Raw genomic sequence first — 14,871 nt, forward strand, 5'->3', positions numbered from 1 at the left:
TTCTTATTTATTTTAATATTATTTTTCTTATTCTTCACTTTTTATTTTTATAATTTAATTATTATTTCTTATTTTTATTGTTTTTATCAATTTTTTTCACTTAACTTAATTGCTATCACACAGGAGAAAGCAATTCCCTGTGTGATAGCAATTGGAGGTGACAGGTTCTCTTTATTGACCCTGTCACCTCCAAAACAGGAGTCCTAGCACTGTGCTAGAACTCCTGTCACATCTGAGATGGGAAGAGCACAGCTCACCCCTCTCACTGTGTACATCGGCAGCAGGGACAGTCACAGGAGACAAACTCGGTGGCCTGGGGGAGGACGGAGTCCCGAAGACAGAGCCAGTAGAGAGAGGTATGTGGGGGGGGGGGGGGGGGGGGACAGACGGCAGCACACATTTTACAAGTGATTGCGGTGACTTCGCCGAAATCACTTGTTGACGAGTGAGCGGATTCCAGAAAGCAACTTACCGCCCTTAACTAGCCGTCGGGGGATTCCATGCCACTGCCGCCCCTCTGGACCCTGCCGCCCCAAGGCCCGGCCTTGGTGGCCTTGTGGGAAATCCGGGCCTGGGCACACTTGCCTCCTTCCACACACCTGGTATTCATTGCTCTAGGAGTAAAGTTATTAGGCCCCTTTCACACTGGGGCGATGGGTGCTTTGGCGGTAAAGCGCCGCTATTTTTACCCCCCCGCTAGCGGCCGAGAAAGGGTTAAAACCACTGCAAAGCGCCTCTGCAGAGGTGCTTTGCCGGTGGTATAGCCGCGGTGCCCCATTGATTTCAATGGGCAGGAGCGCTATACACACCGCTCCAAACATGCTGCTAGCAGGACTTTTTTTACCGTCCTGCTAGCGCACCGCTTCAGTGTGAAAGCCCTTGGGGCTTTCACACTGGAGAGAAAGCAGCGGCTTTTTCAGGGCACTTTGCAGGCGCTATTTTTAGTGTTTTAGCGCCTCCAGTGTGAACGGGGTCTTACTCTCTCCATTTGTCCTGGTGACCATTGTCACTAGACTAAAAGTGAGAGAAAACCCAACATTTTGAGTTTTTTTTTTTACCAGAAAAGGAATAGATAGAACATTTTTAAATGGGGCCGCTTAGACAACGGTCTAAGAAGAAAATTCTCTTACTTCCTGTTGTGTCTGCAGGTCAAGAAGTGAAGGGAAATTTCTGCCAAACAGAAAAATTATAATTGAGCTTTAGATACACTTTGAACAAGAGAGCGTTACATCTATGATTTATGTGCCCTTAAATTGTTACTAAACCCAGGAGCTTGCAGTCACTATATCTGGTCTCCCACAGTACACAGAAATGCAATTCTATTTTATTTAACCACTTAAGACCCGGACCAATATGCAGGTAAAAGGACCAGGCCCCTTTTTGCGATTCGGCACTGCGTCGCTTAAACTGACAATTGCGCGGTCGTGCGACGTGGCTCCCAAACAAAATTGGCGTCCTTTTTTTCCCACAAATAGAACTTTCTTTTGGCGGTATTTGATCACCTCTGCGGTTTTTATTTTTTGCGCTATAAACAAAAATAGAGCGACAATTTTGAAAAAAAATTCTATATTTTTTACTATAATAAATATCCCCCAAAAATATATAAAAAAAAAAAAAATCATTTTTTCCTCAGTTTAGGCCGATACGTATTTTTCTACCTATTTTTGGTAAATAAAATTCGCAATAAGCGTTTATCGATTGGTTTGCGCAAAATTTATAGCGTTTACAAAATAGGGGATAGTTTTATTGCATTTTTATTAATATTTTTTTTTTTTTACTACTAATGGCGGCGATCAGCGATTTTTTTTGTGACTGCGACATTATGGAGGACACTTCGGAAAATTTTGACACATTTTTGGGACCATTGTCATTTTCACAGCGAAAAGTACTATAAAAATGCATTGTTTACTGTGAAAATGACAATTGCAGTTTGGGAGTTAACCACTAGGGGGCGCTGAAGGGGTTAAGTGTGACCTCATATGTGTTTCTAACTGTAGGGGGCAGGGCTGGACGTGTGACGTCATTGATCGCCTTTCCTTATATGAGGGAACAGACGATCAATGACAGTGCCACTGTGAAGAATGGGGAAGGTGTGTTTACACACACACACACACACCTCTCCCCGTTCTTCAGCTCCAGGGATCGATCATGGGACTCCGGCAGCGATCGGGTCCCGCGGCCACATAGCTTCGGACCGGGTCGCGGGCGCGTGCCCGCAACCCACGGCTGGGCATTTAACAATCACGTACAGGTACGTGATTGTGACCAGCCGTGCCATTCTGCCAACGTATATCGGCGTTAGGCGGTCCTTCAAGTGGTTAAAGATATTTTTATTAGGTTTAAGACAAACCAACGAACAGAAAGAATCATACAAAAAACAACAACAATACCACCAGACAACCTGGTCATAAACGTTAGGCAATACACTCAAACATAGAAAAATAAAGTGACATCAGTGCAAAATATAAAGTAGGAACAGTGGTAAAAGGCTCAGGTATAATACCGGGATATAGCAAAAGCGGAGGTCCAGACATAAAATGCAATTAGTAAATATAAACTCCTAAATTCCTTTTCTCATCAGCAGTATATAGCAGTCTTGTGACTTCTATCAGTGTCTGGTTAAAGCTTGTAGGAGGAGTTTTCATTCTACTCTTGACTGTCCTATAAGGCTGCCAGGACCCCTGATCCTCTTTCTGGACAGAGCCGATTGGCCCTGTGCTGTTCACATGCACCTCCCCCCCCCCAAAAAAAGAGAAAAGCCCTTTCTAACAATACACATCAGCCTCTTAGGGCTCTGTACATCAGAAGATGGATTGGGGGACAGTAAAGAAAGGGAAGGATCAGAAAAGACGGGATCAAAAAAGCCTTTTTACAAAATGTGCAGGATTAACCCCTTAAGTTCCACAGTGAGTATAACAAGCATGCTTTACTGCATATACAGACTGTTTTTACTGTTGTGGGTTTAGTAACACTTTAAAGGATAAGTTCACCTTTGGGAACAGGATACATGTTCCACCCGTTTTTAACCACTTCCATACCAGCCGCCGTCATATGATGTCCACAAAGTGTCTCTACCATCCAGAGTGGACGTCATATGACGTCCTGGACTTTGAAGGGGGATATCTGAATGATGCCTGCAGCGAGAGGCATCATCCAGATATCTATCTCTTGTGCCGGCGATTCTGCACAACGTAAGAACGATCATAGCGGCGGTTCCGCCGCTAGATCGTTCTTACAGGCGGCGGGAGGGGACATCCCCCCCCTCCCGCCACCATCCGGTGCTTCTCCGGGCTCTCCCGTGCCATCGGGGACCCGGAGAACGAATCGTCCGGCGCTGGCAGGAAGTATAGAGATGACTGGTGACCAGATGGTCACCAGTCATCTCTATGACCGTCGGAGGACCCGGGCGCGATGTGATGACGTCACGCCCGGGTCCCGTAAGTAAACAAAGCCGTGATTGCGGCTGTAAGCCACAGTATTCATGAGATCAGTGAATTTTTTTCACCGATCTCATGGTTTCCAGCCTGGAGGAGAGATGTGGGGTCTTATTGACCCCGCATCTCTCCATAAAGAGGACCTGTCACACACATTCCTATTACAAGGGATGTTTACATTCCTTGTAATAAGAATAAAAGTAATAAAAAAATAAAAAATAAATAAAAGTGTAAAAAAATAAATATGTAAAATAAATAAATAATAAAAAAAAATTTAAACGCCCCTGTTCCCGGTAGCTCGCGCGCAGAAGCGAATGCACACGCAAGTCCCGCCGACATATGTAAACGCCGTTTAAACCACATATGTGAGGTATCGCCGCATGCGTTAGAGTGCCAGCAACAATTCTAGCACTAGATCTCCTCTGTAAATCTAAACTGGTAACCTGTAAAAAATGTCAAAGCCTTGCCTATGGAGATTTTTAAGTACTGAAGTTTGGCGCCATTCCATGAGTGTGCACAATTTTAAAGCGTGACATGTTAGGTATCTATTTACTCGGTGTAACCTAATCCTTCATATTTTACTAAAAAATTGGGCTAACTTTACTGTTTTGTTATTTTTTTAATTCATGAAACATTTTTTTTCCCCAAAAAAGGCGTTTGAAAAATTATTGCGCAAATACCGTACAAGATAAAACGTTGCAATGACCGCTGTTTTATTCCCTAGGGTGTCTGCTAAAAAAAACATATATAATGTTTGGGGGTTCTGAGTAATTTTCTAGCAAAAAAATTATGATTTGTACATGTAGGAGAGAAGTGCCAGAATAGGCCCGGTATTGAGGTGTGTATAAGAGCCCTGTATGGAAGTGGTTAAGGTGGAACATGTAACATGTTCCCTTTGCTGCAGCTGCCTCCCGCTGCCCTCTCTCCCTTTGATCGCAGTAAGAGGAGAAGTTCCCTTTACTAGCTGTCACTTTTTAACCACGTCAGACCGGAAATTGAACAGCCCATTAAAATTATAAAATCAAATAAAAAATGCTTATGCTGCAACATCTACCTTCAATCCAGAGAGTTCCCCTGAAATACTTTTTCCTGCTGTTAGATGTCCTCAGTCTGATGGCTAGCATCATTGAACCAACTCCCTCTGAGCAAAGGTCATCCTGGACTCGCCCCCAGGATGTGACTGGACAGTGAAAGGAGAAGCAGCACAGTGAGGAGATCATCTCTCTGTCATTCTGCTCTCTTCTCCTATCAGCATGCTTCTTGTCAGCAGATAAACTGACCAGCTCCTTATGCCACTGCTGTACCCCCTCACACACCAGCCCTGCTATACAAAGACTGCTATTGACTAATACCAGGTTAAATTCAGGTACTCACACTGCTTGCATTTAAAAAATACAATCAGTGATGTTTAATGGTTATAGATCTGCCCAGGGCCGCTGATAGGCCAGTACAACTGGCCCTGTTGTACCGGGCCCGGCCAGCAGAACAGTGTGGGAATTGATGCAGAATAAAAAAATAAAATATTCCTCCAGCCAGCACCCCATCACCAACCGATCCAAGCACGGCTCTCTGCAGGTAGCACATGCGTTATGGACCATAACGCATGTGCTGCCTGCAGAGACGGTGCCACCAATTGCCAGAATGTGCTGCAGACAATGCCACCATGGGCATTGGCAGCATGGGTGGCACGGTCTGCAGTACATTATGGCATTGGCGGTGTCTAGGGAGGGGGCAGGGACAGGGGTGGGGCCCCATCAATTAGGCTGTACAGGGCCCCATGATTTCTATCAGCGGCCCTGGATCTGCCTTCATCTGTGTCTTGTAGATCTGCCTGGTTCATCTTTAAAAACTCCAACTGAATGGGGAAAAACCTCACCTGCTCCACTGTGAGAGGAGACAGGATCTCTTCTCCCCGGAGGATCATAGATCTCTGTGTCAGCACCTCGGAGAGCTGGAAGGAGTCCAAACCCAAAAGATCAGCCACCTCACTCAACACTGCAAAAAGATACAAAAGAAAAAAATGAAACCAAAAGACAGAATAATACAATCACTGTTCACCAAATGCTTCTCGCACCAACCACTTGTGATACGGCACTGCGTTGTTTTAACTGACAATTGCGCGGTCGTGCGATGTTGTACCCAGATAAAATGTATGCCCTCTTTTCCCCACAAATAGAGCTTCCTTTTGGTGGTATTTGATCACCTCTGCGGTTTTTATTTCTATAAACAAAACAGACACTTTTGGAAAAAAAACATCCAATAAAAAAAAAAAATGTTAAAAAAATTACATTACATTTCTTCATACATTTACTTTATGAAAAAAAAAATACTTTAATGAATTTAAAAAAAAACTAGCCAGTAAAGTTAGCCCATTTTTTTTGTATAAATGTAAAAGATTTTACGCCGTGAGAATCGTGAGAGAATCGTGAGCAGCACAAAGGAATATCCTCCTTTCTAGCCATCTTCTGTAAACTACCAAATTGTCCTGCACTCTGTGTAATGGAGATGAAAGATACAGATATGTTTGTAGCCCATGTATGGGGAGCAGCCCAGCCACGGCTCCCTCCATAGATACAGTGAAGGAGTGACGCAGCCACTAAGGAAAGGAAGAATGTTATTTTCAGAATCACTGAGTGAAAAATAAAGCAAAAAAAAGCATAAAAAATTGAAAATAAATGAAAGCAGCAACCATACAAAGCTGCAATGTATTACATTCAAGGTTGTGGGTTTAGGTACACTTTAACATAAAGGAGGAGAGTTAGTAAAACTAGAGAGTGCAAAATCTGGAGCATCTCTGCATAGAAACCAATCAGCTTCCAGGTTTTATGGTCAACGCGTAATTGAACAATCTGAAGTTAGAAGCTGATTGGCTGCCATGCAGAGCTGCACCATCTTTTGCGCTCTTCCGTTTTAGTAAATCAACCCCATTGTATTGCCAAACTTTACACATTCTTATAATGAAGAGGTTTGGCATGCACCCTCTCTGATGGTTTTATGTAGAGAAAGACAACAGCGAGAAGCCAAAAGAACTGGCCAATCACCAACAACGCACAACCAACATCTTCTGCTGTTACAGACATGAAACTTGTTATTTAAATTACAAAACTCCATGTGTCTTCCCAATTCACAGCTAGGCATGGAAAGGACCCATTTACTCTTCTGTTCTTACAAAAACAAATCCATCTTTACTATGCAGTTTATAGTGTGTTGTGGTGCTTTTGATTATTTTTTGTGTGTGAAGCGCACATTTTCTGTGCCTTGAGAAGGGTGGTTTGGGGTTATTTCCTGCATTTGCAAAGCAGCTGTGCTGGTGGAATGAATAAACTCCCATATGTATACATTATTATTATAATTATACAGGATTTGTGCAGCGATTTACATTATAAGAGGGTTAGGAGGACCCTGCGCCTGAGAGCTTACAATCTAATTGGGGGGCAAGTGGTACAGGAGGTAATAGCTGTGAGAGCTGAGCTAATGGAAGAATTAAAAGTTCAGTTAGATTAGTTGTTAGCATAGCCATCTTTACCGCAGGGCAAACGGGGCAGCTGCCCAGAACCCTGTCACTGTTAGGGGCCAAAACAGAGCCGCCCGCGTGCTGCCCGGAAATCGGCGCTGAAAATCATCAGCGGTGTGCAGACCAGTGCCAGTGCTGCTTTCTTTTTAGATCGAGTAGCGGCCCTGGCCATGGGTGGGTGGGGCCTTGAATTCCACTGACGCTATGGCCCGCCACTTGCTATGCGTGCAGTGTTTAGTGACCAGAGTACCTCGGAGGAGCAGGGGAGGAGTGAGACCGCGGAATGGAGAGGAGTGCTGCCTGGTTCCTGCTTTGTCAAGTGAAAAACTAGGCAGCGGCTAGCAGTGAGTGTGGACTGTGGAGAATTATTTAGATCAGAGGCTGGAGCTGAGCTTGCCAGGACAAGGTAAGGTCTTCTTTCTCCTTCCCTGGCTCCCTATCCCCATGCCATGCCATGTGTAAAATAGAGAAACTTTTTAAAACACGGACCAGACCTGCAGTCCAGGCTGAGTGAGGCCTCAGAGGACACAGCATAATTTACAGCACATAGCATTACGGTCTATATTTAACTGCTTGATGGGCTTATTTTGGGCCTAGCTGGTTCACATGTATGTGTTTTGGCGGCCCACATTTGCGCAGGCACAGCAGCCCATTCATTTGCAGCCTGCATTTCCTGCAAAAAAAAGCGCATGCATCATGTAATAGGCTGCGCACACGGCACACCTATGCCCATCAAGCAATGAAATACTGTCTGTCCATTCTGCTGTGACTTATCTGCAGTTCCCGCACTGTCAAACTTGCTGCATTTTTAGACGTTTAGGTCACGCTTTTAAAAACACAGTGTGTTTGTGTGTGCAAGAACTGCAGGTAAGTAGCATGGTGCAAAAGCAGAATGGATTTCAAGGCAACTGTATTTTTAAAATGCTGAATGCACCTTTTTTTCTGCAGGAAACGAAGGCATGGCAGTCCATTCAAATCAATGGGCTGCTGTACCTGCACACATGAGGGCTGCCAAAACACATACATGTGAACCAGCCAGGCCCAAAATAAGCTGGAGGGGGGCCCAAAAAAAATGTTTGCCCAGGGCCCAAACCATATTACAGATGGCCCTGGTTGTTAGGCGGGACAGGCTTTTCCCATAGGTGAGCACCCCAAAGCTCAAACACATATGCGCATGTGTATACTGTATATTTACCGATGGCTTCATTAGGGCAGAGACTGGCGTCAGTGGGGTAGTGGACAGTATCAGCAGGGCAGAGACTGGCGTCACTGATGGTGTCAGTAGGGCAGGGGGCCGCGTCAGTAGGGCAGGGGGCCGCGTCAATAGGGCAGAGACTGGTGCCAGTTTCTATCATTTTTTTTAATTTTTTTTTTTTTTTTTTTGGAGCCCCGTCCATTAGGGGGCTTTGTTGAAATATTAGGAGTCTAAAACGGGGAATCTGCACCACACTGGGTGATTAAGGTGTTTCCTAAGGCAGGCCATACTTTAGACTTTTTATGGACAGTAGTCTAGGGAGCAAACCAGGTCTCCCTCCATAGATACAGTGGAAGGTTGACATCCAGGGAAAGGAAGAGAGTGTTACTTCCAGGATCACCAGGTAAAAATAAAGCAAAATAAGCTTAATAAAAGAAAACTAATGCAGCCACCACACTAGGGGCTAGTAAGCTGCAATATATTACGTTTTTGGTTTGGTGGGGTTGAAGGAAAGAAAATAGCTTGATACCCCCATCCAGGGCTGGACTGGGACAAAAATTTGGCCCTGGACTTCATCCAGGCTGGCCCACTTTGACAGGTCTCTCCCACAGCGGCCAGACAAATCCCGCACCCCCCGGCCACCCAAGCCCCCTCTCCCCCTTCACTAGCCACTAACCATTTTACTTTATTAGAGTAGAACGGCTGGTACTGGTACTCTTATAGGCAGTACCAGTGGGGAAGCTAGACATTATTTCTCCTGGGGCAAACAATCAGTTTGCCCCATGGGACAAGATTAGGCAGAAGTGAGAAACTCCCAGGCCGCTGTCACTGAAGCCGGCCCACTGAGTCATCGGCCCACCGGGAAACTCCCTGTAGTCCCTATGGCCAGTCCATCCCTGCCCCCATCAACAGTCAATGTTGATGGGGGAATCCCTTCCACAGCGCTACTGTGTTCTACAGGCAGGGAACCTTCCCACCGGAAGAATACATAATCACTGCTGGCAGCTCTAGCAGCCAGCAGTGAACAGGCAAATAAACAGCCAAACTGCTAGTTGTACTGAAGCTGATCTATGGATCGACTTCTAAACAACCAGCCTGCCCATACAAAAAGTGTAGCTGCTGGCTTTTAATAAACATGCACTCACCTGCTCCATGTTCCAGAGACGCTCCGGCCGGAGCTCCGCTCCTCGCCCCCCCCCTCTACGGCCGGCGTCCTCATTGTTACTGTGGGCACCCGGCCGTGAAGCCGAAAGCTGTCACGGCCAGGCACTCACTGTGCATGCGTGAGCGGTGCTGCGCTATTTGATTGGACAGGCGATCGCCTGGGACCTGTCATGTATCCCAGGCGATCACCTACAGGGAGGGGCCGCCAAAAGGCGATATGACGTATCGCCTTAGCGGCCCCTCGGCGGAAGGAGGAATTGGGACAGGAAGTTCCACTCCTCCTGAAGCCCCCCCCCCCCCCCAAAAAAAATGACATGCCAAATGTGGCATGTAAGGGGGCGAGAAATGGATTAAGTGGAAGTTCCACTTTTGGGTGGAACTCCGCTTTAAGGCGGTAGTAAAGTGATTTTTTTCACTTTGACCTACAGGTAAGCCTACAATAAGCATGCGCTCCGAGTTCCCAGCTAAAGGTCTGGCAGATGCCGAAAAGAAGTCTCCCGCACGCATGACGACATCTCGGCTCCGGCCACGCAAAGTGCCGGAGCCGCGATCCGGAAGACACGCCGAGGGAAAATGTCTGCTCCCTCGGCATGGACCGAGATCACCTGCCTACGCCTCATTCTAAGGCAAGTATTTAACCACTTCAGCCCCGGACCATTTGGCTGGCGAAGGATCAGACCACTTTTTGCGATTCGGCACTGCGTCGCTTTAACTGACAATTGCGCGGTCGTGCGACGTGCCTCCCAAACAAAATTGACGTCCTTTTTTCCCCACAAATAGAGCTTTCTTTTGTGGTATTTGATCACCTCTGCAGTTACTTTTTGCGCTATAAACAAAAAGCAAGCGCGACAATTTTGAAAAAAGAATAATTGATTTGAATCTAGAATCGAGCTGAGGGGTCAAATCGATTCAGATTTTCAGCAAATCGATTATTTTTTTCACCAGGACCGGCGCTGCCACCTGAGGAGCTGCAGGCAGGAGTTTTTAGGCGAGGCTGCAAATTCGGCCTAGTCCGCGAGGCCGGACACTGTGGACTAGGCCGAAGCCTGGCCTAAAAACTCCTGCCTGCAGCTCCTCAGGACTGGCGCAGTGTCCATAAAAAAAAATAAAAAAAACTTGAAGCGAATCGTGAATCTTTTTTTTTAATCGCAGATTTTTTTGGGGAGAAAATCGCCCAGCTCCAGTTCTTCTACATATTTTTGGTAAAAAAAAATGAAAAAAATAAATAAAAAAATCACAATAAGTTTTTATTGATTGGTTTGCACAAAGTTTCTAGGCCCAGATTCTCGTACAATTGCGCAAAACTGGGCGGGCGTAACACATATGATTAACGTTACGCCGCCGCAAGTTTTACAGGCAAGCGCTTTATTCCCAAAGAACTTGCCTGGAAAGTTGCGGCTGCCCAGCGTAAATCATACGGCGCAAGCCCGCCTAATTCAAATTAGCCGGGTAGGGGGCGTGGAGCATTTAAATTAAGCGCGTTCCCGCGCCGAACGTACTGCGCATGCGCCGTCCGTAAAATATCCCAGGGTGCATTGCTCCAAATGACGTCGCTAGGACGTCATTGGTTTCGGCGTGAACGTAAATGGTGTCCAGCCCCATTCACGGACGACTTACGCAAACAACGTAAATTTTTAAATTTCAACGCGGGAACGACGGCCATACTTAACATTGGTTGCGCCACCATATAGCAGGGGCAACTTTACGCCGGGACAAGCCTAACGTAAACATCGTAACTTCACTGCGTCGGCCGCGCGTACGTTTGGGAATTCGCGTATCTAGCCAATTTGCATATTTGACGGGGAAAACGACGGAGGCGACACCTAGCGGCCAACAAAAAAAATTGCATTTAAGATCCGACTGCGTAAGAGCCTTACGCCTGTCGGATCTAATGGTTATTTATGCGTAACTGATTCTAAGAATCAGACGCATAGATACGACGGCCCAGATTAGGACTTACGACGGCGTACATGGCGTTGCGCTGTCGTAAGCCCTTTAAGAATCTGGGCCCTAGCGTCTACAAAATAGAGGATAGTTTTATGATATTTGGCGATCTGCGATTTTTCTCATGACTGCGACATTCTGTCGGACACTTTTGGTGCCATTTTGGGACCATTCACATAGCGATCAGCTATAAAAATAGCAAGTCCACTGCAAGTATAATACTTGATATTTCGATGCTTGACCTCCTCCTGACCCACTTCAAGGGGGTTCTGCATTTCCCCCAGACTTGTACTTGCATGCACAAACCACTTGAAGTAAACGAAAGCCCATCAACACAACCCCTCATTGTGACAGGTTCTCTTTAAGATGCCAACCAAGTTTAACAGCGGAAGAACCCAGAGCCGTCTCCCTCAGCTCCCACCTTTATTCCATGTAAGTGACTCATCACTAGAGAAGTCAGGTTTCATATATTAACTGTAATTTCTGCAAACATTTTATCTATAAAGCCCGCCACATCGATTAAACTATCTGTATTTAAATCTGGGAACTGTACGCAAGAAATAATGAAATTCTGGGCTCTGATAGCACACAGGAAATTGAGAATATGCCACAGCCAGGCATGCCGTTCATTATAAACCTGCCCTGTATATTCTATGGAGATTTCTGCGATAATAGCAATCACTTATTCGCAGTGGCGGAGCACGAAGCCCAGTGTAATTATTAAGCTGCAATACATAGCTGCAACAGTAGAGGGCAGGCCTCACTCACCAAATGCAGCTCTACACGAATTTAACATTTATATCTATTTATTTTATTACAGGTACGTTTATAGTGCCGTCAACATACGCAGCGCTTTACATACACACACATACATACATACATACATATACACACAGGGCCAGATTCAGAAAGGAGATACGACGGCGTATCTCCAGATACGCCGTCATATCTCTGAGTCTGGCCGGCCGTATCCATGCGCCCGATTCATAGAATCAGTTACGCATAGATTTCTATTAGATCCGACCAGCGCAAGTCTGTTACGCCGTCGGATCTTAACTGCATGTTTACGCTGGCCGCTAGGGGCGTGTACGCCGATTTACGCCTAGAATATGTAAATCAGCTAGATACGCAAATTCACGAACGTATGCCCCGCCCGACGCAGTACAGATACGCCGTTTACATTAGGCTTTCCCCGGCGTAAAGTTACCCCTGCTATATGAGGCGTATATGCGGCGCACCAATGTTAAGTATGGCCGTCGTTCCCGTGACAAAATTTGAAAAATTTACGTCGTTTGCGTAAGTCGTCCGTGAATGGGGCTGGACATCATTTACGTTCACGGCGAAACCAATGACGTCCTTGCGGCGTACTTTGGAGCAATGCACACTGGGAAATTCCACGGACAGCGAATGCGCCGTTCGTGAAAAACGTCAATCACGTCGGGTCAGGGTTAATTTACTTAACACACACACTCACCTCTTCACAATTTGAATTAGGCGGGCTTACGCCGGCCAATTTACGCTACGCCGCCGCAAATTTCTTTTGAGAATACGGCACTTGCCTGTAAAAGTTGCGGAGGCATAACGTAAATAGGATACGTTACACCCGCACAAAAATACGCCATTCTACGTGAATCTACCCCACACTGTACCCAAACACAATTTTTATAATTTTGTTCCTACAAATAGAGCTTTCTTTTGGTGGTATTTGATCACCTCTGTTTTTTGTTTTTGTTTTGCTAAACAAATAAAAAAAAAAAAGGTTGTTTCTGTTATAAGTACGTTTTCTCCTTCACTGATGGGCATTGATCGGCGGCACTGATAGATGACACTGATGGGTACTGATGGGCATCGGCACTCATTGCTGATGGGCACTGATTGGCAAGTCTGGACACTGATTGGCATCCCTGGTGGCCATCCATAATCAGCATCCCTAGTGGTCCTGGGTGGGCATTCGCAGGGGGGGGGGGGGCAGGGCTGGACTGGGACAGAAATTTGGCCCTGGACTTCATCCAGACTGGCCCACTTTGACAGGTCTCTCCCATGGCGGCCGGACAACTCCCGCATCCCCCCCCCCCCCGGCCACCCAAGCCCCCTCTCCCCCTTCACTAGCCACTAGCCGTTCTAATTTATTAGTATAGGACGGCTGGTAGTACCAGTGGGAAAGCTAGACATTATTTCACCCGGGCAAATAATCAGTTTGGTGCCCCCCCTTATGAAACAAGATTAGGCAGAAGTGAGAAACTCCCAGGCCATAGCTGTTGAGTCATCTGTCTGTCCCCTCCCCCCATGCTCCTCTGTTGTCGTCCCTGCTCCTCTGGTCCTCCATCTGCTTCTTTGTTCCCCCACAGGGGAGCGCTGCGGGGAGGGAGAGACATAGGAGCGGAGGGACGCGGCATTCCGCTGTCAATGAAGCCGGCCCACCGGGAAACTCCCTGTAGTCCCAATGGCCAGTCCATCCCTGGGGGGGGGGGGGGCTGCGCTGATAATCAGCGCAGAGCCGCCGATCGGCTCTCCTCAAATCTGTCAGACGTGAGTGAGGAAAAGCCGATGCATGGCTTTTCCTGTTTAGACTGATCAGCCGTCATTGGACACGGCTGATCACGTGATAAAGAGCCTCCATGTAGCGCAAGCAATTTATTCAGCGCTTTAGATATTTTTTAATACATTCAGATCAGTCCCTGTCCTCAAGGAGCTTACAATCTAAGGTCCCCAACTCACATTCATACATACACATGGTAGAGCCAATTTACCTACCAGCATGTCTGGAGTATGGGAGGAAACCCACGCAGGAGCAGGGGGACAATGCAAACTCCAGGCAGGTGGTGCCATGGTTGGGATTCAACCAACAACCCTAGTGCGGAGATTATATCTCTCTATCTTTCTATATCTAGCTCTCTCTCTCTAGCTCGCTCTCTCTCTCTAGCTCGCTCTCTCTCTCTCTCTAGCTCGCTCTCTCTCTCTCTCTAGCTCGCTCTCTCTCTCTCTCTAGCTCGCTCTCTCTCTCTCTCTAGCTCGCTCTCTCTCTCTCTCTAGCTCGCTCTCTCTCTCTCTCTAGCTCGCTCTCTCTCTCTCTCTAGCTCGCTCTCTCTCTCTCTAGCTCGCTCTCTCTCTCTCTCTAGCTCGCTCTCTCTCTCTCTCTAGCTCGCTCTCTCTCTCTCTCTAGCTCGCTCTCTCTCTCTCTCTAGCTCGTTCTCTCTCTCTCTCTAGCTCGCTCTCTCTCTCTCTCTCTCTAGCTCGCTCTCTCTCTCTCTCTCTCTCTAGCTCGCTCGCTCTCTCTCTCTCTCTCTAGCTCGCTCGCTCTCTCTCTCTCTAGCTCGCTCGCGCTCTCTCTCTCTCTCTAGCTCGCTCGCGCTCTCTCTCTCTCTCTAGCTCGCTCGCGCTCTCTCTCTCTCTCGCTCTCTCTCTCTCTCTAGCTCACACTCGCTCTCTCTCTCTCTCTAGCTCACACTCGCTCTCTCTCTCTCTCTAGCTCACACTCGCTCTCTCTCTCTCTCTAGCTCACACTCGCTCTCTCTCTCTCTCTAGCTCACACTCGCTCTCTCTCTCTCTCTCTCTAGCTCACACTCGCTCTCTCTCTCTCTCTCTAGCTCACACTCGCTCTCTCTCTCTCTCTCTAGCTC

At 46.9% G+C, this 14,871-nt stretch overlaps 1 pseudogene; it reads right to left on the bottom strand.

Moving 5' to 3' along the window:
* Positions 1-14,871, bottom strand: part of LOC120944450 — a 222,268-nt pseudogene that overhangs the window by 82,983 nt on the left and 124,414 nt on the right.

Source organism: Rana temporaria, chromosome 6 (genome assembly GCF_905171775.1).
Source record: "Rana temporaria chromosome 6, aRanTem1.1, whole genome shotgun sequence".
NCBI lineage: Eukaryota > Metazoa > Chordata > Amphibia > Anura > Ranidae > Rana > Rana temporaria.